A 24,715-nucleotide genomic window follows, 5' to 3' on the forward strand; every position below is an offset into this window, starting at 1 on the left:
GAAAACTGGATCTGGCGAATAACTTGTCCATATGCAGCTATGTGCCTGGAGGGTAAAAGCTGGAACCTGTGAATGAAATGTTCCTACCTTGGCAAGGTGCTTGGGAGGGGTTGAAGCCTAAACCGACGTATGAGATATTCTGGCTGCGACGAGGTGCTTTTAGGGGTGAAAGTTGGAACCGGCGCAATAAATGTTCTGGCCGCGGCGTGGTGTTTGGGGGTGAAAGCCGGAAGCGGCGCATGAAATGTTCCGGACGCGTTGAGGTGCTTTGGAGAGGTGCCAGATCCGGAGCATGAGATTGTCATGCTTTTGCAATGGGCTTGAAGGCGGGTGAAAGCCTAAACTGGCGCATGAGATGTTCCAGGCACTGTGAGGTGCTTTGGGGGGTGATAGTCCCTGACAGCTCCTCAAGACTGGCTGCTGCCGAGCACATACCCGGGGACCTGCTCAGTTTGTAAAACTGAGTAACGGGTCCACAGTTAAGGGTCTAATATGTGCTGTAGCATGTATTTGCAATCACTGGGGCAGGAACTGATAAGGATGACTTGTGTTGTCTGTATAGTACTGCATTTATGTGTGTTACGATGTAAGACACATTATTAATAAATATGCATGTATGTCATGAACATATTATCGCGCCTCCTTCTTCTTTTTTTCAGGTAGACCTTCTCCACGAATGAATTGTGATGTCAACTACTTACCCAGCTACGTCTCTGGACTACTGTGACATCATTTTTACTACAGCATATTCCAAACGTCAAATTGCAGGAGCAGCTACCCACAACAGGTAAGCAGGCGCGATAATATCTTCCTGGCATACACGTATATTTATCAAATATGTATGGTCTTCCTTAAATTATGTTTAAAGTTTGATGAATTGAGGTCCTTATATTATTTTATGCAGACAGCGAGCCAAATCAGGGCTGATATCAGTGCGGGAGATAGCAGTGATATTGTCTGCATTGCTTTTTTATTGAATGTCAGTAATACTTTTTTCTACTAAAGTAGGTGAAAATAAAAATTTTCACCTACTTTGGTAAAAAAAAAGTGATCATTTATAGGCCCCATATACCACTTTCACACCGCTGTACCCTTTCACATTTGATTGGGGTGTGAAAACCGGAACCGGCGAATAGCTTGTTATGTACGCGGCTATGTGCCTGGAGGTTAAAAGCTGGAACCTGTGAATGAAATGTTCCCACCTTGGCAAGGTGCTTGGGGGGTAAAGCCGGAACCGACGGATGAGATGTTCTGGCCACGACGAGGTGCTTTTGGGAGTGAAAGCCAGAACCGACGCATGAGATGTTCTGGCCTGCGACGAGATGCTTTTGGGAATGAAAGCTGGATCCGACGCAGAAAATGTTCCGGCTGCGGCGTGATGGTTGGGGGGGTGAAAGCCAAAAACGGAGCATGAGATGTTTCGGCCGCTGTGACGTACTTATTTTCTACAAAAGTAAGTGAAAATGATCAATTTCACCTACTTTGGTAGAAATGAAGTGATAATATATATAGTCCCCATAAACCACTTTCACACCACTGTACCCTATCACACTTGATTGGGATGTGAAAACTGGATCCGGCAAATAACTTGTCCATATGCAGCTATGTGCCTGGAGGGTGAAAGCTGGACCCTGTGAATGAAATGGTACTGCCTTGGCAAGGTGCTTTTGTGGGTGAAACCTGGAACCGGTGAAAGGAATGTTCCAGTAGTGGTGGTTTGGCGGTGAAAGCCGAAACCGGCGCATGAGATGTACCGGCTGCTGTGAGGTACTTATTTTCTACAAAAGTAGGTGAAAATTGTTATTTCCACCTTCTTTGGTAAAAAAAATTTGATCATTTATAGGCCCCATATATTACTTTCACACCGCTGTACCCTTTCACATTCGATTGGGGTGTGAAAATCGGAACCTGGGAATAATTTGTTCCGTACACGGCTATGTGCCTGGAGGGTAAAAGCTGGAACCTGTGAATGAAATGTTCCCGACTTGGCAAGGTGCTTGGGGGGTTAAGCCAGAACCGTTGGATGAGATGTTCTGGCCACGACGAGGTGCTTTTAGGAGTGAAAGCCAGAACTGACGCATGAGATGTTCTGGACGCGACGGGATGCTTTTGGGAGTGAAAGCCGGAACCGACGCAGAAAATGTTCCGGCCACGGCGTAATGGTTGAGGGGTGAAAGCCAAAAACGGAGCATGAGATGTTCCGGCCGCTGTGACGTTCTTATTTTCTACAAAAGTAAGTGAAAATTATCATTTTCACCTACATTGGCAGAAATGAAGTGATAATATATAGGCCCCATATATCACTTTCACACCATTGTACCCTATCAGACTTGATTGGGATGTGGAAACTGGATCCGGCGAATAACTTGTCTATACAGTATGCAGCTATGTACCTGGAGGGTGAAAGCTGGAACCTGTGAATGAAATGTCACCACCTTGGCAAGGTGCTTGGGGGTAAAGCCGGAACCGACGGATGAGATGTTTTGGCCGCGGCGAGGTGTTTTTGGAACTGAAAGCTGGAACCGACGCATGAGATGTTCTGGACGCGACGGGATGCTTCTGGGAGTGAAAGCCGGAACCGACGCAGAAAATGTTCTGGCCACGGCGTAATGGTTGGGGGATGAAAGCCAAAAACAGTATGAGATGTTCCAGCCACTGTGAGGTACTTATTTTCTATAAAAGTAAGTGAAAATTATCATTTTCACCTACATTGGTAGAAATGAAGTGATAATATATAGGCCCCATATATCACTTTCACACCATTGTACCCTATCACACTTGATTGGGATGTGGAAACTGGATCCGGCGAATAACTTGTCCATATGCAGCTATGTGCCTGGAGGGTGAAAGCTGGAACCTGTGAATGAAATGTTACCGCCTTGGCAAGGTGCTTTTGTGGGTGAAACCTGGAACCGGCACAAGAAATGTTCTGGCGTGATGGTTGGGCAGTGAAAGCCAGAACCGGCGCATGAGATGTACCGACTGCTGCAAGGTACTTATTTTCTACAAAAGTAGGTGAAAATTGTTATTTTCACCTGCTTTGGTAAAAGAAAAGTGGTAATTTTTAGACCCCATATACCACTTTCACACCGCTGTACCCTTTCACATTCAATTGGGGTGTGAAAACCGGAATCTGGGAATAACTTGTACGCAGCTATGTGCCTGGAGGGTAAAATCTGGAACCTGTGATGAAATGTTCCTGACTTAGCAAGGTGCTTGGGGGTTGAAGCCGGAACCGACGGATGAGATGTTCTGGCCGTGACGAGGTGCTTTTGGAAGTGAAAGCTGGAACCGACGCATGAGATGTTCTGGCCGCGACGGGATGCTTTTGGGAGTGAAAGCCGGAACCGATGCATGAGATGTTCTGGCACGCGACGAGGTGCTTTTGGGAGTGAAAGCCGGAACCGACGCAAGGAATGTTCCGGTCGCGGCGTGTGTGTTACTTATTTTCTACAAAAGTAGGTGAAAATTGTTATTTCCACCTACTTTGGTAAAAAAAATTTGATCATTTATAGGCCCCATATACCACTTTCACACCGCTGTACCCTTTCACATTAGATTAAGGTGTGAAAGCCGGAAACCGACGCATGAGATGTTTTGGCCGTGACGAGGATCTTTTGGGAGTGAAAGCCGGAACCGACGCATGAGATGTTCTGGCCTGCGACGAGGTGCTTTTGGGAGTGAAAGCCGGAACCGGTGCAGGAAATGTTATAACACTTGATTGGGGTGTGAAAACTGGATCTGGCGAATAACTTGTCCATATGCAGCTATGTGCCTGGAGGGTAAAAGCTGGAACCTGTGAATGAAATGTTCCTACCTTGGCAAGGTGCTTGGGAGGGGTTGAAGCCTAAACCGACGTATGAGATATTCTGGCTGCGACGAGGTGCTTTTAGGGGTGAAAGTTGGAACCGGCGCAATAAATGTTCTGGCCGCGGCGTGGTGTTTGGGGGTGAAAGCCGGAAGCGGCGCATGAAATGTTCCGGACGCGTTGAGGTGCTTTGGAGAGGTGCCAGATCCGGAGCATGAGATTGTCATGCTTTTGCGATGGGCTTGAAGGCGGGTGAAAGCCTAAACTGGCGCATGAGATGTTCCAGGCACTGTGAGGTGCTTTGGGGGGTGATAGTCCCTGACAGCTCCTCAAGACTGGCTGCTGCAGAGCACATACCCGGGGACCTGCTCAGTTTGTAAAACTGAGTAACGGGTCCACAGTTAAGGGTCTAATATGTGCTGTAGCATGTATTTGCAATCACTGGGGCAGGAACTGATAAGGATGACTTGTGTTGTCTGTATAGTACTGCATTTATGTGTGTTACGATGTAAGACACATTATTAATAAATATGCATGTATGTCATGAACATATTATCGCGCCTCCTTCTTCTTTTTTTCAGGTAGACCTTCTCCACGAATGAATTGTGATGTCAACTACTTACCCAGCTACGTCTCTGGACTACTGTGACATCATTTTTACTACAGCATATTCCAAACGTCAAATTGCAAGAGCAGCTACCCACAACAGGTAAGCAGGCGCGATAATATCTTCCTGGCATACACGTATATTTATCAAATATGTATGGTCTTCCTTAAATTATGTTTAAAGTTTGATGAATTGAGGTCCTTATATTATTTTATGCAGACAGCGAGCCAAATCAGGGCTGATATCAGTGCGGGAGATAGCAGTGATATTGTCTGCATTGCTTTTTTATTGAATGTCAGTAATACTTTTTTCTACTAAAGTAGGTGAAAATAAAAATTTTCACCTACTTTGGTAAAAAAAAAAAGTGATCATTTATAGGCCCCATATACCACTTTCACACCGCTGTACCCTTTCACATTTGATTGGGGTGTGAAAACCGGAACCGGCGAATAGCTTGTTATGTACGCGGCTATGTGCCTGGAGGTTAAAAGCTGGAACCTGTGAATGAAATGTTCCCACCTTGGCAAGGTGCTTGGGGGGTAAAGCCGGAACCGACGGATGAGATGTTCTGGCCACGACGAGGTGCTTTTGGGAGTGAAAGCCAGAACCGACGCATGAGATGTTCTGGCCTGCGACGAGATGCTTTTGGGAATGAAAGCTGGATCCGACGCAGAAAATGTTCCGGCTGCGGCGTGATGGTTGGGGGGGTGAAAGCCAAAAACGGAGCATGAGATGTTTCGGCCGCTGTGACGTACTTATTTTCTACAAAAGTAAGTGAAAATGATCAATTTCACCTACTTTGGTAGAAATGAAGTGATAATATATATAGTCCCCATAAACCACTTTCACACCACTGTACCCTATCACACTTGATTGGGATGTGAAAACTGGATCCGGCAAATAACTTGTCCATATGCAGCTATGTGCCTGGAGGGTGAAAGCTGGACCCTGTGAATGAAATGGTACTGCCTTGGCAAGGTGCTTTTGTGGGTGAAACCTGGAACCGGTGAAAGGAATGTTCCAGTAGTGGTGGTTTGGCGGTGAAAGCCGAAACCGGCGCATGAGATGTACCGGCTGCTGTGAGGTACTTATTTTCTACAAAAGTAGGTGAAAATTGTTATTTCCACCTTCTTTGGTAAAAAAAATGTGATCATTTATAGGCCCCATATATTACTTTCACACCGCTGTACCCTTTCACATTCGATTGGGGTGTGAAAATCGGAACCTGGGAATAATTTGTTCCGTACACGGCTATGTGCCTGGAGGGTAAAAGCTGGAACCTGTGAATGAAATGTTCCCGACTTGGCAAGGTGCTTGGGGGGTTAAGCCAGAACCGTCGGATGAGATGTTCTGGCCACGACGAGGTGCTTTTAGGAGTGAAAGCCAGAACCGACGCATGAGATGTTCTGGACGCGACGGGATGCTTTTGGGAGTGAAAGCCGGAACCGACGCAGAAAATGTTCCGGCCACGGCGTAATGGTTGAGGGGTGAAAGCCAAAAACGGAGCATGAGATGTTCCGGCCGCTGTGACGTTCTTATTTTCTACAAAAGTAAGTGAAAATTATCATTTTCACCTACATTGGCAGAAATGAAGTGATAATATATAGGCCCCATATATCACTTTCACACCATTGTACCCTATCAGACTTGATTGGGATGTGGAAACTGGATCCGGCGAATAACTTGTCTATACAGTATGCAGCTATGTGCCTGGAGGGTGAAAGCTGGAACCTGTGAATGAAATGTCACCACCTTGGCAAGGTGCTTGGGGGTAAAGCCGGAACCGACGGATGAGATGTTTTGGCCGCGGCGAGGTGTTTTTCGAACTGAAAGCTGGAACCGATGCATGAGATGTTCTGGACGCGACGGGATGCTTCTGGGAGTGAAAGCCGGAACCGACGCAGAAAATGTTCTGGCCACGGCGTAATGGTTGGGGGATGAAAGCCAAAAACAGTATGAGATGTTCCAGCCACTGTGAGGTACTTATTTTCTATAAAAGTAAGTGAAAATTATAATTTTCACCTACATTGGTAGAAATGAAGTGATAATATATAGGCCCCATATATCACTTTCACACCATTGTACCCTATCACACTTGATTGGGATGTGGAAACTGGATCCGGCGAATAACTTGTCCATATGCAGCTATGTGCCTGGAGGGTGAAAGCTGGAACCTGTGAATGAAATGTTACCGCCTTGGCAAGGTGCTTTTGTGGGTGAAACCTGGAACCGGCACAAGAAATGTTCTGGCGTGATGGTTGGGCAGTGAAAGCCAGAACCGGCGCATGAGATGTACCGACTGCTGCAAGGTACTTATTTTCTACAAAAGTAGGTGAAAATTGTTATTTTCACCTGCTTTGGTAAAAGAAAAGTGGTAATTTTTAGACCCCATATACCACTTTCACACCGCTGTACCCTTTCACATTCGATTGGGGTGTGAAAACCGGAATCTGGGAATAACTTGTACGCAGCTATGTGCCTGGAGGGTAAAATCTGGAACCTGTGATGAAATGTTCCTGACTTAGCAAGGTGCTTGGGGGTTGAAGCCGGAACCGACGGATGAGATGTTCTGGCCGTGACGAGGTGCTTTTGGAAGTGAAAGCTGGAACCGACGCATGAGATGTTCTGGCCGCGACGGGATGCTTTTGGGAGTGAAAGCCGGAACCGATGCATGAGATGTTCTGGCACGCGACGAGGTGCTTTTGGGAGTGAAAGCCGGAACCGACGCAAGGAATGTTCCGGTCGCGGCGTGTGTTACTTATTTTCTACAAAAGTAGGTGAAAATTGTTATTTCCACCTACTTTGGTAAAAAAAATGTGATCATTTATAGGCCCCATATACCACTTTCACACCGCTGTACCCTTTCACATTAGATTAAGGTGTGAAAGCCGGAAACCGACGCATGAGATGTTTTGGCCGTGACGAGGATCTTTTGGGAGTGAAAGCCGGAACCGACGCATGAGATGTTCTGGCCTGCGACGAGGTGCTTTTGGGAGTGAAAGCCGGAACCGGTGCAGGAAATGTTATAACACTTGATTGGGGTGTGAAAACTGGATCTGGCGAATAACTTGTCCATATGCAGCTATGTGCCTGGAGGGTAAAAGCTGGAACCTGTGAATGAAATGTTCCTACCTTGGCAAGGTGCTTGGGAGGGGTTGAAGCCTAAACCGACGTATGAGATATTCTGGCTGCGACGAGGTGCTTTTAGGGGTGAAAGTTGGAACCGGCGCAATAAATGTTCTGGCCGCGGCGTGGTGTTTGGGGGTGAAAGCCGGAATCGGCGCATGAAATGTTCCGGACGCGTTGAGGTGCTTTGGAGAGGTGCCAGATCCGGAGCATGAGATTGTCATGCTTTTGCGATGGGCTTGAAGGCGGGTGAAAGCCTAAACTGGCGCATGAGATGTTCCAGGCACTGTGAGGTGCTTTGGGGGGTGATAGTCCCTGACAGCTCCTCAAGACTGGCTGCTGCAGAGCACATACCCGGGGACCTGCTCAGTTTGTAAAACTGAGTAACGGGTCCACAGTTAAGGGTCTAATATGTGCTGTAGCATGTATTTGCAATCACTGGGGCAGGAACTGATAAGGATGACTTGTGTTGTCTGTATAGTACTGCATTTATATGTGTTACGATGTAAGACACATTATTAATAAATATGCATGTATGTCATGAACATATTATCGCGCCTCCTTCTTCTTTTTTTCAGGTAGACCATCTCCACGAATGAATTGTGATGTCAACTACTTACCCAGCTACGTCTCTGGACTACTGTGACATCATTTTTACTACAGCGTATTCCAAACGTCAAATTGCAGGAGCAGCTACCCACAACAGGTAAGCAGGCGCGATAATATCTTCCTGGCATACATGTATATTTATCAAATATGTATGGTCTTCCTTAAATTATGTTTAAAGTTTGATGAATAGAGGTCCTTATATTATTTTATGCAGACAGCGAGCCAAATCAGGGCTGATATCAGTGCGGGAGATAGCAGTGATATTGTCTGCATTGCTTTTTTATTGAATGTCAGTAATACTTTTTTCTACTAAAGTAGGTGAAAATAATAATTTTCACCTACTTTGGTAAAAAAAAAAAGTGATAATTTATAGGCCCCCATATACCACTTTCACACCGCTGTACCCTTTCACATTTGATTGGGGTGTGAAAACCGGAACCGGCGAATAGCTTGTTATGTACGCGGCTATGTGCCTGGAGGTTAAAAGCTGGAACCTGTGAATGAAATGTTCCCACCTTGGCAAGGTGCTTGGGGGGTAAAGCCGGAACCGACGGATGAGATGTTCTGGCCACGACGAGGTGCTTTTGGGAGTGAAAGCCAGAACCGACGCATGAGATGTTCTGGCCTGCGACGAGATGCTTTTGGGAATGAAAGCTGGAACCGACGCAGAAAATGTTCCGGCTGCGGCGTGATGGTTGGGGGGGTGAAAGCCAAAAACGGAGCATGAGATGTTTCGGCCGCTGTGACGTACTTATTTTCTACAAAAGTAAGTGAAAATGATCAATTTCACCTACTTTGGTAGAAATGAAGTGATAATATATATAGTCCCCATAAACCACTTTCACACCACTGTACCCTATCACACTTGATTGGGATGTGAAAACTGGATCCGGCAAATAACTTGTCCATATGCAGCTATGTGCCTGGAGGGTGAAAGCTGGAACCTGTGAATGAAATGGTACTGCCTTGGCAAGGTGCTTTTGTGGGTGAAACCTGGAACCGGTGAAAGGAATGTTCCAGTAGTGGTGGTTTGGCGGTGAAAGCCGAAACCGGCGCATGAGATGTACCGGCTGCTGTGAGGTACTTATTTTCTACAAAAGTAGGTGAAAATTGTTATTTCCACCTTCTTTGGTAAAAAAAATGTGATCATTTATAGGCCCCATATATTACTTTCACACCGCTGTACCCTTTCACATTCGATTGGGGTGTGAAAATCGGAACCTGGGAATAATTTGTTCCGTACACGGCTATGTGCCTGGAGGGTAAAAGCTGGAACCTGTGAATGAAATGTTCCCGACTTGGCAAGGTGCTTGGGGGGTTAAGCCAGAACCGTCGGATGAGATGTTCTGGCCACGACGAGGTGCTTTTAGGAGTGAAAGCCAGAACCGACGCATGAGATGTTCTGGACGCGACGGGATGCTTTTGGGAGTGAAAGCCGGAACCGACGCAGAAAATGTTCCGGCCACGGCGTAATGGTTGAGGGGTGAAAGCCAAAAACGGAGCATGAGATGTTCCGGCCGCTGTGACGTTCTTATTTTCTACAAAAGTAAGTGAAAATTATCATTTTCACCTACATTGGCAGAAATGAAGTGATAATATATAGGCCCCATATATCACTTTCACACCATTGTACCCTATCACACTTGATTGGGATGTGGAAACTGGATCCGGCGAATAACTTGTCTATACAGTATGCAGCTATGTGCCTGGAGGGTGAAAGCTGGAACCTGTGAATGAAATGTCACCACCTTGGCAAGGTGCTTGGGGGTAATGCCGAACCGACGGATGAGATGTTTTGGCCGCGGCGAGGTGTTTTTGGAACTGAAAGCTGGAACCGACGCATGAGATGTTCTGGACGCGACGGGATGCTTCTGGGAGTGAAAGCCGGAACCGACGCAGAAAATGTTCTGGCCACGGCGTAATGGTTGGGGGATGAAAGCCAAAAACAGTATGAGATGTTCCAGCCACTGTGAGGTACTTATTTTCTATAAAAGTAAGTGAAAATTATCATTTTCACCTACATTGGTAGAAATGAAGTGATAATATATAGGCCCCATATATCACTTTCACACCATTGTACCCTATCACACTTGATTGGGATGTGGAAACTGGATCCGGCGAATAACTTGTCCATATGCAGCTATGTGCCTGGAGGGTGAAAGCTGGAACCTGTGAATGAAATGTTACCGCCTTGGCAAGGTGCTTTTGTGGGTGAAACCTGGAACCGGCACAAGAAATGTTCTGGCGTGATGGTTGGGCAGTGAAAGCCAGAACCGGCGCATGAGATGTACCGACTGCTGCAAGGTACTTATTTTCTACAAAAGTAGGTGAAAATTGTTATTTTCACCTGCTTTGGTAAAAAAAAAGTGGTAATTTTTAGACCCCATATACCACTTTCACACCGCTGTACCCTTTCACATTCGATTGGGGTGTGAAAACCGGAATCTGGGAATAACTTGTACGCAGCTATGTGCCTGGAGGGTAAAATCTGGAACCTGTGATGAAATGTTCCTGACTTAGCAAGGTGCTTGGGGGTTGAAGCCGGAACCGACGGATGAGATGTTCTGGCCGTGACGAGGTGCTTTTGGAAGTGAAAGCTGGAACCGACGCATGAGATGTTCTGGCCGCGACGGGATGCTTTTGGGAGTGAAAGCCGGAACCGATGCATGAGATGTTCTAGCACGCGACGAGGTGCTTTTGGGAGTGAAAGCCGGAACCGACGCAAGGAATGTTCCGGTCGCGGCGTGTGTGTTACTTATTTTCTACAAAAGTAGGTGAAAATTGTTATTTCCACCTACTTTGGTAAAAAAAATGTGATCATTTATAGGCCCCATATACCACTTTCACACCGCTGTACCCTTTCACATTAGATTAAGGTGTGAAAGCCGGAAACCGACGCATGAGATGTTTTGGCCGTGACGAGGATCTTTTGGGAGTGAAAGCCGGAACCGACGCATGAGATGTTCTGGCCTGCGACGAGGTGCTTTTGGGAGTGAAAGCCGGAACCGGTGCAGGAAATGTTATAACACTTGATTGGGGTGTGAAAACTGGATCTGGCGAATAACTTGTCCATATGCAGCTATGTGCCTGGAGGGTAAAAGCTGGAACCTGTGAATGAAATGTTCCTACCTTGGCAAGGTGCTTGGGAGGGGTTGAAGCCTAAACCGACGTATGAGATATTCTGGCTGCGACGAGGTGCTTTTAGGGGTGAAAGTTGGAACCGGCGCAATAAATGTTCTGGCCGCGGCGTGGTGTTTGGGGGTGAAAGCCGGAAGCGGCGCATGAAATGTTCCGGACGCGTTGAGGTGCTTTGGAGAGGTGCCAGATCCGGAGCATGAGATTGTCATGCTTTTGCGATGGGCTTGAAGGCGGGTGAAAGCCTAAACTGGCGCATGAGATGTTCCAGGCACTGTGAGGTGCTTTGGGGGGTGATAGTCCCTGACAGCTCCTCAAGACTGGCTGCTGCAGAGCACATACCCGGGGACCTGCTCAGTTTGTAAAACTGAGTAACGGGTCCACAGTTAAGGGTCTAATATGTGCTGTAGCATGTATTTGCAATCACTGGGGCAGGAACTGATAAGGATGACTTGTGTTGTCTGTATAGTACTGCATTTATGTGTGTTACGATGTAAGACACATTATTAATAAATATGCATGTATGTCATGAACATATTATCGCGCCTCCTTCTTCTTTTTTTCAGGTAGACCTTCTCCACGAATGAATTGTGATGTCAACTACTTACCCAGCTACGTCTCTGGACTACTGTGACATCATTTTTACTACAGCATATTCCAAACGTCAAATTGCAGGAGCAGCTACCCACAACAGGTAAGCAGGCGCGATAATATCTTCCTGGCATACACGTATATTTATCAAATATGTATGGTCTTCCTTAAATTATGTTTAAAGTTTGATGAATTGAGGTCCTTATATTATTTTATGCAGACAGCGAGCCAAATCAGGGCTGATATCAGTGCGGGAGATAGCAGTGATATTGTCTGCATTGCTTTTTTATTGAATGTCAGTAATACTTTTTTCTACTAAAGTAGGTGAAAATAAAAATTTTCACCTACTTTGGTAAAAAAAAAAAGTGATCATTTATAGGCCCCATATACCACTTTCACACCGCTGTACCCTTTCACATTTGATTGGGGTGTGAAAACCGTAACCGGCGAATAGCTTGTTATGTACGCGGCTATGTGCCTGGAGGTTAAAAGCTGGAACCTGTGAATGAAATGTTCCCACCTTGGCAAGGTGCTTGGGGGGTAAAGCCGGAACCGACGGATGAGATGTTCTGGCCACGACGAGGTGCTTTTGGGAGTGAAAGCCAGAACCGACGCATGAGATGTTCTGGCCTGCGACGAGATGCTTTTGGGAATGAAAGCTGGAACCGACGCAGAAAATGTTCCGGCTGCGGCGTGATGGTTGGGGGGGTGAAAGCCAAAAACGGAGCATGAGATGTTTCGGCCGCTGTGACGTACTTATTTTCTACAAAAGTAAGTGAAAATGATCAATTTCACCTACTTTGGTAGAAATGAAGTGATAATATATATAGTCCCCATAAACCACTTTCACACCACTGTACCCTATCACACTTGATTGGGATGTGAAAACTGGATCCGGCAAATAACTTGTCCATATGCAGCTATGTGCCTGGAGGGTGAAAGCTGGAACCTGTGAATGAAATGGTACTGCCTTGGCAAGGTGCTTTTGTGGGTGAAACCTGGAACCGGTGAAAGGAATGTTCCAGTAGTGGTGGTTTGGCGGTGAAAGCCGAAACCGGCGCATGAGATGTACCGGCTGCTGTGAGGTACTTATTTTCTACAAAAGTAGGTGAAAATTGTTATTCCACCTTCTTTGGTAAAAAAAATGTGATCATTTATAGGCCCCATATATTACTTTCACACCGCTGTACCCTTTCACATTCGATTGGGGTGTGAAAATCGGAACCTGGGAATAATTTGTTCCGTACACGGCTATGTGCCTGGAGGGTAAAAGCTGGAACCTGTGAATGAAATGTTCCCGACTTGGCAAGGTGCTTGGGGGGTTAAGCCAGAACCGTCGGATGAGATGTTCTGGCCACGACGAGGTGCTTTTAGGAGTGAAAGCCAGAACCGACGCATGAGATGTTCTGGACGCGACGGGATGCTTTTGGGAGTGAAAGCCGGAACGACGCAGAAAATGTTCCGGCCACGGCGTAATGGTTGAGGGGTGAAAGCCAAAAACGGAGCATGAGATGTTCCGGCCGCTGTGACGTTCTTATTTTCTACAAAAGTAAGTGAAAATTATCATTTTCACCTACATTGGCAGAAATGAAGTGATAATATATAGGCCCCATATATCACTTTCACACCATTGTACCCTATCACACTTGATTGGGATGTGGAAACTGGATCCGGCGAATAACTTGTCTATACAGTATGCAGCTATGTGCCTGGAGGGTGAAAGCTGGAACCTGTGAATGAAATGTCACCACCTTGGCAAGGTGCTTGGGGGTAAAGCCGGAACCGACGGATGAGATGTTTTGGCCGCGGCGAGGTGTTTTTGGAACTGAAAGCTGGAACCGACGCATGAGATGTTCTGGACGCGACGGGATGCTTCTGGGAGTGAAAGCCGGAACCGACGCAGAAAATGTTCTGGCCACGGCGTAATGGTTGGGGGATGAAAGCCCAAAACAGTATGAGATGTTCCAGCCACTGTGAGGTACTTATTTTCTATAAAAGAAAGTGAAAATTATCATTTTCACCTACATTGGTAGAAATGAAGTGATAATATATATGTTACGACCTCTGGTGTCACGCTGCCTGGCGAGGCACCGCGTGACACTGCTAGTGGGAGGTACAGACTGTTCAGAGTCACGCTGCCTGGCGAGGCACCACGTAACCCTGGGTAACGGGAGGAAAGTGGTCAGGTGTGAACCTGTGGCCGGGACCGCTGATTAGAACGGCCACGGCAAAACCCTATGCTGACTCTGTTGAGTCCCCCGGGCAGATGGAATGCCCCTGCGGTGATGCTAGGCTTCGCCTGTAGCCGCCGCGTTCGAATGAGCCGGTTAAGCCAGCTCAGACCCCGATGCAGCCAGGTGTTATGTGGAGACAAGGGGGAAGCGATCGCCAGGGGTGATCTCAAGAGGAATGACTGACTACGGGCCTATCTGATCCCAAACCCCTAACTAGCCGGCACCGGGCCAATGACGGGACAGTGCGACCGAGTCGCAAACACCTGTAGGACGGGGAACACAGAACTGGACCCAAAAGGAAGAAGTTCCCCAAAACCGGGCACAGAAGAGAAAGGGGAACACCCCTACCTACGGCAAATCTGATGACAAGAGACGGGATGAAGTACAGAGACGAGGACACTGATGAATAATACAGACTGCGGACGCACAGAAGGATATGGCCACGGCGGGCACCATAAGAGTACGGAAAAGAACCAGGCTCCACTGGAGCACTTACGTGACCCCTGGTAGGGCCCCCGAGGAGTCCACGTAGGCAAGATGGTACCGCCGGCTGAAATGACACGGAGCCGCCGAGGCCACCAGAAGATCCGCAGATGCCAGGAACCAGGACACAGGAACTGATGACACAGGACGCAGGAGGAGACGACGAGGACACAGGGACAAGGAATGCAGGGATGAGAGCAGGAAGCTCGGAAGAACCACCCTGAAGCGCAGAGCACTGGCAGCAAGTCCAGGCTCCAGGGACCGGCACAGGTATTAACTCTATAACCGGCGTCTGTGCCCAGCAGACGCCGGCTATTTATTTGAACTAAGCGCCTCTGTGACGCAGGCGCGCCGGGAGGACGTTTGGGGCCGTTGCCTAGCAACGCCCCGACGCCCCGCTGCGTCTGACGCCATCCGTGACGTCAGACGCGGCCTAAGCTGGGCGGAAGTTCGGGGCCGTTGCCTAGCAACGCCCCGCCGCCCGGCTTCCGACGGGGACCTGGGATGCTGCTCGGCCGCGTCACCAGGCTCCCCGCTAGCCCCCGCACTCGCCGTCCGTCCGGGTGCTGGGCATCCCGGACGGCGGCGCCTGACAGTACCCCCCCCTTGAGGAGGGGTTAACAACCCCTTACCACCGGGTTTGTAAGGAAATTGTTGAAAGAAGGACCTCCTGAGACTGGGCGCATGTAAATCCTCATCAAGAACCCACGACCTCTCTTCGGGACCAAAGCCCCTCCAATGAACAAGAAACTGCAATGAGCCTCTCACAAACTTGGAATCAAGAATCTTCTCCACACGGAATTCCTTCTGCCCATTTACCATTACTGGAGAAGAACCGCCCCTGAGCTTCCGTGGAAATCGTCGTGAAAAGATCACAGGCTTAAGAAGTGAAGCATGGAAGGTATTCACAATTCTGAGGGACTTAGGTAGCGCGAGCCTGAATGCTACCGGATTAACCCTCTTGATAATCTGAAACGGACCGATGAATCGAGGCCCTAACCTCGCCGATGATTGGTGGAGCTTGATATTCCGGGTTGAGAGCCACACCCAATCACCAACCTTAAAACGGCAAGGACGTCTAAATCTGTCCGCAAGTACCTTCTCTTTCAATGAAGCCTCCTTAAGCGCAGAGTGGATCTTTTTCCAAATGGCTCTGAGTCGGACCACAGTCGACGATGAGGACTCAGAGACCTCTGATCCAAGCGAGTTGGCCCGCGGATGAAAGCCATAAACTGCAAAAAAAGGTGACGTTTTAGAGGCCGAATGCCACGCATTGTTGTACGCAAATTCGGCTAAAGGGAGACACTCAACCCAGTCATTCTGCAACTTGGACACAAAACACCTGAGGTACTGTTTGAGAGACTGATTCAAACGTTCCGTTTGTCCGTTGGCCTGCGGATGGAATGCAGAAGTGAGGCTGGTCTTAACCTTAAGGGCGGAACAAAACAGTCTCCAAAATTGTGCCACAAACTGCGGGCCTCGGTCTGAGACAATGTCCACGGGTAATCCATGCAGCTTGAAGACATGCTGCACAAACAGGGTGACCAACTCTTTCGCAGAAGGTAATTGTCTAAGGGCCACAAAATGGGCCATCTTAGAAAACCTGTCGACGACTACCCAGATGACGGTACAATGAGCAGAGACAGGTAACTCCACGATAAAATCCATGGCCAGGTGGGACCACGGTCTGACCGGAATGGACAGTGGCATCAACTCCCCTATTGGTCGAACCCGTGGAACCTTATGTCGGGCGCACACCGGACAGGAGAGGACAAACTCCTTGGTATCTCGCGTCATGCCGGGCCACCAGGCCACACGGGACAGAAGCGCCAAAGTTTTGGCTACCCCAGGATGACCGGCAGTCTTAGAATCATGACACTCGGCCAACACCTTCCGTCTGAGAGACAAAGGAACAAACAATTTGTTCTCCGGAGTCTGGGGCGGAGCGTGACTCTGAGCCTGAAGAAGAAGACCTTCCAAGGTCTGGTGAATGCCCGCGTGGATACAAGAAGACGGGACGATGGGTTCCTGGCTAAATCTGCTCTCATGTTGGGGAATGAAACATCGAGAGAGAGCGTCCGCTCGGGCGTTTCTTGAACCAGGTCGAAAAGAGATGACAAAATTGAACCGCGTGAAGAAGAGAGCCCAGCGGGCTTGCCGAGCATTCAACCTCTTGGCGGATTCAATGTACTGAAGATTTTTGTGATCGGTCAGCACCAAAATCTGATGGGAAGCCCCCTCCAACCACTGTCGCCATTCGTCAAAGGCCCACTTGACAGCCAGTAACTCTCTATTGCCTACATCGTAGTTGGACTCCGCTTGAGAAAATTTCCTAGACATGTAGGCACATGGATGGAGCATCAAAGACTCGGGATCCTTTTGGGACAAAACTGCTCCGGCCCCAACTTCGGAAGCATCCACTTCAACGATAAAAGGCAAATCCGGATTTGGATGTTTGAGGACCGGTGCCGAGACAAAGGCCTGTTTGAGGGTCCCAAAAGCCTGCTCCACTTGAGGGGTCCACTGGGAAGGATCAGCCCCCTTCTTGGTCAGGGCTACTAGCGGAGCCACAATGGAGGAGAACGAATGGATGAACCGCCTATAGTAGTTAGCGAACCCGAGGAATCGTTGGATCGCCTTCAGATTCGTGGGTCGGACCCAGTCCACTACGGCTTGCACTTTTTTAGGATCCATTTGGAACCCCTGGGATGAAATTATGTACCCTAAAAAGGATACCTGAGGCACCTCGAACTCGCATTTCTCCAGCTTAGCGAATAAATGATTCTCCCGCAACTTCTGGAGAACTTGACGAACTTGCGCCCGGTGCGACACTAAGTCCTGAGAAAAGATTAAAATGTCGTCTAAATAGACAACTACAAATCTCCCCAAAAAGTCCCGAAGGACATCGTTTATTAAATCCTGAAAGACGGCCGGGGCGTTGGAAAGGCCGAAGGGCATCACCAAGTATTCGTAATGCCCCGTCTGAGTACTAAAAGCCGTCTTCCACTCATCCCCCTCCCTGATTCTGATCAAATTATAGGCGCCTCGGAGATCAATCTTGGAGAAGATGGTGGCAGACCGTAATTGGTCAAAAAGAACCGTGATAAGGGGAAGCGGATAGGTATTTTTTACCGTGATTTTATTGAGTGCGCGGAAGTCAATACACGGTCTTAACGTGCCATCCTTCTTGGCCACGAAAAAGAATCCAGCACTAAGAGGAGATTTGGATGGCCGAATGAAACCTTTTGTGAGGTTCTCTTGGATATAGTCATCCATAGCCTTGGTCTCAGGGGCGGACAAGGCATACAATCTGCCCTTGGGTAAGGGCGCATCCGGGATCAACTGGATGGCACAGTCATAGGGACGATGAGGCGGTAACAAGTCAGCCTTCCCCTTAGAAAAGACGTCTGCGAAGTCCAGATATGGCTGTGGAATTCCGGAAAGCGACAGGGAACCCAGGGGAAGCGAAACAGAAAAACAATGCTCGTGACAAGACTCATTCCAACGCGTAATCTCCCCTTGACTCCAATCAATGAGTGGGTTGTGCTTCTTAAGCCATGGGAACCCCAACACAATGGGAACTGCAGGGCAGGAGGTCAAATAAAAAGTAATTTCCTCTTGATGGAATAACCCCACCGACAACTGAAGTGGGGGTGTTTGTAAGGAAACCACCCCGTTGGAAAGAATACTCCCATCCAAACCCCGTAGAGTAATCGGTATAGGGAGCTTTACCTGGGGAATTCCCAATTCTTGGGCCGTGGAGATATCAAAGAAATTCCCTGCCGCGCCGCTGTCAATAAATGCTGACCCTGTGAACCTAGAGTTCTGGTAAGAGATGATTCCAGGGACTAATAGGGAGTTGAGAGAGGAAAACAGCTGAAGGCCTAAGTGAACCCTCTCTTCGTTCACTTGGCCCTGGCTTTTACTGACCGGAGGGGGCAGTTGCGGATAACATGCCCTTTACTCCCACAGTATAAGCAGAGACCGGAACTCATACGTCGACTCCTCTCCTCGGGAGAAATACGGGCTGCCCCAAGCTGCATTGGTTCTTCACTTTCCTCCGGAACCGCCGATACAAAGGAAATCGGCTGAGTTTTAGGCCCCCGTTCTGACCTACGCTCCCGGAGGCGACGATCAATCCGGATAGATAGCTCCATGAGCTTATCTAGTGAAGAAGGTGTGGGATATTGGATCAGGCAATCCTTAATTTCGTCAGATAGCCCGCAGCGAAACTGGCTGCGCAGCGCTGGGTCATTCCACCCACAGTCATTCGACCAGCGCCGAAACTCGGTACAGTACACCTCTGCTGGGTCCTTTCCCTGCTTAAGGGCCCGAAGGTGTGTCTCTGCTGAGGCCTCCCTGTCAGGATCATCGTACAACAGACCCAAGGAGCTGAAAAAGTTGTCCACCGAGGACAATGCCGGGCTGTCAGCAGGTAACCCAAAAGCCCAGGTTTGAGGGTCCCCCTGTAGGAGTGAGATGACTAACCCTACCCGCTGAGACTCAGACCCAGTCGACCGCGGCCGCAGTCGGAAGTACAGTTTGCAACTTTCCCGAAAGTTGAAAAAAGCCCTGCGATCCCCGGAAAACCGGTCTGGCAGGTTCATCTTAGGCTCGGGGGTGTTAGAATCAGAAGAGCGCACCCTCTGTTCCTGGGTAGCTACTTTGAGGGATAATTCCCGTACCATCTGGGTCAACCCCTGGACCTGATCTGAAAATGCCTGAGCAGAGGGATTCATGATGACTTCTAAGACAAACACACTACCCTAACCGGATGCTGGAGAATATAACAAGCACAACCACCCCTCCGTCACTATTTTGTGGCCGGTTATAATGTTACGACCTCTGGTGTCACGCTGCCTGGCGAGGCACCGCGTGACACTGCTAGTGGGAGGTACAGACTGTTCAGAGTCACGCTGCCTGGCGAGGCACCACGTAACCCTGGGTAACGGGAGGAAAGTGGTCAGGTGTGAACCTGTGGCCGGGACCGCTGATTAGAACGGCCACGGCAAAACCCTATGCTGACTCTGTTGAGTCCCCCGGGCAGATGGAATGCCCCTGCGGTGATGCTAGGCTTCGCCTGTAGCCGCCGCGTTCGAATGAGCCGGTTAAGCCAGCTCAGACCCCGATGCAGCCAGGTGTTATGTGGAGACAAGGGGGAAGCGATCGCCAGGGGTGATCTCAAGAGGAATGACTGACTACGGGCCTATCTGATCCCAAACCCCTAACTAGCCGGCACCGGGCCAATGACGGGACAGTGCGACCGAGTCGCAAACACCTGTAGGACGGGGAACACAGAACTGGACCCAAAAGGAAGAAGTTCCCCAAAACCGGGCACAGAAGAGAAAGGGGAACACCCCTACCTACGGCAAATCTGATGACAAGAGACGGGATGAAGTACAGAGACGAGGACACTGATGAATAATACAGACTGCGGACGCACAGAAGGATATGGCCACGGCGGGCACCATAAGAGTACGGAAAAGAACCAGGCTCCACTGGAGCACTTACGTGACCCCTGGTAGGGCCCCCGAGGAGTCCACGTAGGCAAGATGGTACCGCCGGCTGAAATGACACGGAGCCGCCGAGGCCACCAGAAGATCCGCAGATGCCAGGAACCAGGACACAGGAACTGATGACACAGGACGCAGGAGGAGACGACGAGGACACAGGGACAAGGAATGCAGGGATGAGAGCAGGAAGCTCGGAAGAACCACCCTGAAGCGCAGAGCACTGGCAGCAAGTCCAGGCTCCAGGGACCGGCACAGGTATTAACTCTATAACCGGCGTCTGTGCCCAGCAGACGCCGGCTATTTATTTGAACTAAGCGCCTCTGTGACGCAGGCGCGCCGGGAGGACGTTCGGGGCCGTTGCCTAGCAACGCCCCGACGCCCCGCTGCGTCTGACGCCATCCGTGACGTCAGACGCGGCCTAAGCTGGGCGGAAGTTCGGGGCCGTTGCCTAGCAACGCCCCGCCGCCCGGCTTCCGACGGGGACCTGGGATGCTGCTCGGCCGCGTCACCAGGCTCCCCGCTAGCCCCCGCACTCGCCGTCCGTCCGGGTGCTGGGCATCCCGGACGGCGGCGCCTGACAATATAGGCCCCATATATCACTTTCACACCATTGTACCCTATCACACTTGATTGGGATGTGGAAACTGGATCCGGCGAATAACTTGTCAGTATGCAGATATGTGCCTGGAGGGTGAAAGCTGGAACCTGTGAATGAAATGTTACCGCCTTGGCAAGGTGCTTTTGTGGGTGAAACCTGGAACCGGCACAAGAAATGTTCTGGCGTGATGGTTGGGCAGTGAAAGCCAGAACCGGCGCATGAGATGTACCGACTGCTGCAAGGTACTTATTTTCTACAAAAGTAGGTGAAAATTGTTATTTTCACCTGCTTTGGTAAAAGAAAAGTGGTAATTTTTAGACCCCATATACCACTTTCACACCGCTGTACCCTTTCACATTCGATTGGGGTGTGAAAACCGGAATCTGGGAATAACTTGTACGCAGCTATGTGCCTGGAGGGTAAAATCTGGAACCTGTGATGAAATGTTCCTGACTTAGCTAGGTGCTTGGGGGTTGAAGCCGGAACCGACGGATGAGATGTTCTGGCCGTGACGAGGTGCTTTTGGAAGTGAAAGCTGGAACCGACGCATGAGATGTTCTGGCCGCGACGGGATGCTTTTGGGAGTGAAAGCCGGAACCGATGCATGAGATGTTCTGGCACGCGACGAGGTGCTTTTGGGAGTGAAAGCCGGAACCGACGCAAGGAATGTTCCGGTCGCGGCGTGTGTGTTACTTATTTTCTACAAAAGTAGGTGAAAATTGTTATTTCCACCTACTTTGGTAAAAAAAATGTGATCATTTATAGGCCCCATATACCACTTTCACACCGCTGTACCCTTTCACATTAGATTAAGGTGTGAAAGCCGGAAACCGACGCATGAGATGTTTTGGCCGTGACGAGGATCTTTTGGGAGTGAAAGCCGGAACCGACGCATGAGATGTTCTGGCCTGCGACGAGGTGCTTTTGGGAGTGAAAGCCGGAACCGGTGCAGGAAATGTTATAACACTTGATTGGGGTGTGAAAACTGGATCTGGCGAATAACTTGTCCATATGCAGCTATGTGCCTGGAGGGTAAAAGCTGGAACCTGTGAATGAAATGTTCCTACCTTGGCAAGGTGCTTGGGAGATGTTGAAGCCTAAACCGACGTATGAGATATTCTGGCTGCGACGAGGTGCTTTTAGGGGTGAAAGTTGGAACCGGCGCAATAAATGTTCTGGCCGCGGCGTGGTGTTTGGGGGTGAAAGCCGGAAGCGGCGCATGAAATGTTCCGGACGCGTTGAGGTGCTTTGGAGAGGTGCCAGATCCGGAGCATGAGATTGTCATGCTTTTGCGATGGGCTTGAAGGCGGGTGAAAGCCTAAACTGGCGCATGAGATGTTCCAGGCACTGTGAGGTGCTTTGGGGGGTGATAGTCCCTGACAGCTCCTCAAGACTGGCTGCTGCAGAGCACATACCCGGGGACCTGCTCAGTTTGTAAAACTGAGTAACGGGTCCACAGTTAAGGGTCTAATATGTGCTGTAGCATGTATTTGCAATCACTGGGGCAGGAACTGATAAGGATGACTTGTGTTGTCTGTATAGTACTGCATTTATATGTGTTACGATGTAAGACACATTATTAATAAATATGCATGTATGTCATGAACATATTATCGCGCCTCCTTCTTCTTTTTTTCAGGTAGACCATCTCCACGAATGAATTGTGATGTCAACTACTTACCCAGCTACGTCTCTGGACTACTGTGACATCATTTTTACTACAGCGTATTCCAAACGTCAAATTGCAGGAGCAGCTACCCACAACAGGTAAGCAGGCGCGATAATATCTTCCTGGCATACATGTATATTTATCAAATATGTATGGTCTTCCTTAAATTATGTTTAAAGTTTGATGAATAGAGGTCCTTATATTATTTTATGCAGACAGCGAGCCAAATCAGGGCTGATATCAGTGCGGGAGATAGCAGTGATATTGTCTGCATTGCTTTTTTATTGAATGTCAGTAATACTTTTTTCTACTAAAGTAGGTGAAAATAATAATTTTCACCTACTTTGGTAAAAAAAAAAAAGTGATAATTTATAGGCCCCATATACCACTTTCACACCGCTGTACCCTTTCACATTTGATTGGGGTGTGAAAACCGGAACCGGCGAATAGCTTGTTATGTACGCGGCTATGTGCCTGGAGGGTAAAAGCTGGAACCTGTGAATGAAATGTTCCCACCTTGGCAAGGTGCTTGGGGGGTAAAGCCGGAACCGACGGATGAGATGTTCTGGCCTGCGACGAGATGCTTTTGGGAATGAAAGCTGGAACCGACGCAGAAAATGTTCCGGCTGCGGCGTGATGGTTTGGGGGTGAAAGCCAAAAACGGAGCATGAGATGTTTCGGCCGCTGTGACGTACTTATTTTCTACAAAAGTAAGTGAAAATGATCAATTTCACCTACTTTGGTAGAAATGAAGTGATAATATATAGTCCCCATAAACCACTTTCACACCACTGTACCCTATCACACTTGATTGGGATGTGAAAACTGGATCCGGCAAATAACTTGTCCATATGCAGCTATGTGCCTGGAGGGTGAAAGCTGGAACCTGTGAATGAAATGGTACTGCCTTGGCAAGGTGCTTTTGTGGGTGAAACCTGGAACCGGTGAAAGGAATGTTCCAGTAGCGGCGTGGTGGTTTGGCGGTGAAAGCCAAAACCGGCGCATGAGATGTACCGGCTGCTGTGAGGTACTTATTTTCTACAAAAGTAGGTGAAAATTGTTATTTCCACCTTCTTTGGTAAAAAAAATGTGATCATTTATAGGCCCCATATATTACTTTCACACCGCTGTACCCTTTCACATTCGATTGGGGTGTGAAAATCGGAACCTGGGAATAATTTGTTCCGTACACGGCTATGTGCCTGGAGGGTAAAAGCTGGAACCTGTGAATGAAATGTCACCGCCTTGGCAAGGTGCTTGGGGGGTTAAGCCAGAACCGACGGATGAGATGTTCTGGCCACGACGAGGTGCTTTTAGGAGTGAAAGCCAGAACCGACGCATGAGATGTTCTGGACGCGACGGGATGCTTCTGGGAGTGAAAGCCGGAACCGACGCAGAAAATGTTCTGGCCACGGCGTAATGGTTGAGGGGTGAAAGCCAAAAACGGAGCATGAGATGTTCCGGCCGCTGTGACGTTCTTATTTTCTACAAAAGTAAGTGAAAATTATCATTTTCACCTACATTGGCAGAAATGAAGTGATAATATATAGGCCCCATATATCACTTTCACACCATTGTACCCTATCACACTTGATTGGGATGTGGAAACTGGATCCGGCGAATAACTTGTCCATACAGTATGCAGCTATGTGCCTGGAGGGTGAAAGCTGGAACCTGTGAATGAAATGTCACCGCCTTGGCAAGGTGCTTGGTGGTAAAACCGGAACCGACGGATGAGATGTTCTGGCCGCAGCGAGGTGTTTTTGGAACTGAAAGCTGGAACCAACGCATGAGATGTTCTGGACGCGACGGGATGCTTCTGGGAGTGAAAGCCGGAACCGCCGCAGAAAATGTTCTGTACACGGCGTAATGGTTGGGGGATGAAAGCCAAAAACAGTATGAGATGTTCCAGCCACTGTGAGGTACTTATTTTCTATAAAAGTAAGTGAAAATGATCATTTTCACCTACATTGGTAGAAATTAAGTGATAATATATAGGCCCCATATATCACTTTCACACCATAGTACCCTATCACACTTGATTGGGATGTGGAAACTGGATCCGGCGAATAACTTGTCCATATGCAGCTATGTGCCTGGAGGGTGAAAGCTGGAACCTGTGAATGAAATGTCACCGCCTTGGCAAGGTGCTTTTGTGGGTGAAACCTGGAACCGGCACAAGAAATGTTCCGGCGTGATGGTTGGGCAGTGAAAGCCAGAACCGGCGCATGAGATGTACCGACTGCTGCAAGGTACTTATTTTCTACAAAAGTAGGTGAAAATTTTTATTTTCACCTGCTTTGGTAAAAGAAAAGTGATAATTTTTAGACCCCATATACCAC

At 48.6% G+C, this 24,715-nt stretch overlaps 1 long non-coding RNA gene across 4 annotated transcripts in view; it reads left to right on the forward strand.

Moving 5' to 3' along the window:
- Positions 1 to 662: 662 nt before the first annotated feature.
- LOC146053273 (uncharacterized) overlaps positions 663 to 24,715 on the forward strand; it is a 29,779-nt gene continuing 5,726 nt past the window's right edge. For 2 of the 4 annotated variants that reach the window (XR_014467711.1, XR_014467714.1), the window contains exons 1-4: positions 663 to 787; positions 8,120 to 8,247; positions 11,852 to 11,979; positions 22,344 to 22,471. This is a non-coding gene — a long non-coding RNA (uncharacterized LOC146053273). Of the gene's footprint in view, positions 788 to 4,392; positions 4,518 to 8,119; positions 8,248 to 11,851; positions 11,980 to 22,343; positions 22,472 to 24,715 lie in introns of those variants that run through there. The other 2 variants (XR_014467713.1, XR_014467712.1) reach the window with 2 other exon arrangements.

This window comes from Crinia signifera, unplaced genomic scaffold (genome assembly GCF_055691185.1).
Source record: "Crinia signifera unplaced genomic scaffold, ASM5569118v1 HAP2_SCAFFOLD_135, whole genome shotgun sequence".
Taxonomy (NCBI): domain Eukaryota; kingdom Metazoa; phylum Chordata; class Amphibia; order Anura; family Myobatrachidae; genus Crinia; species Crinia signifera.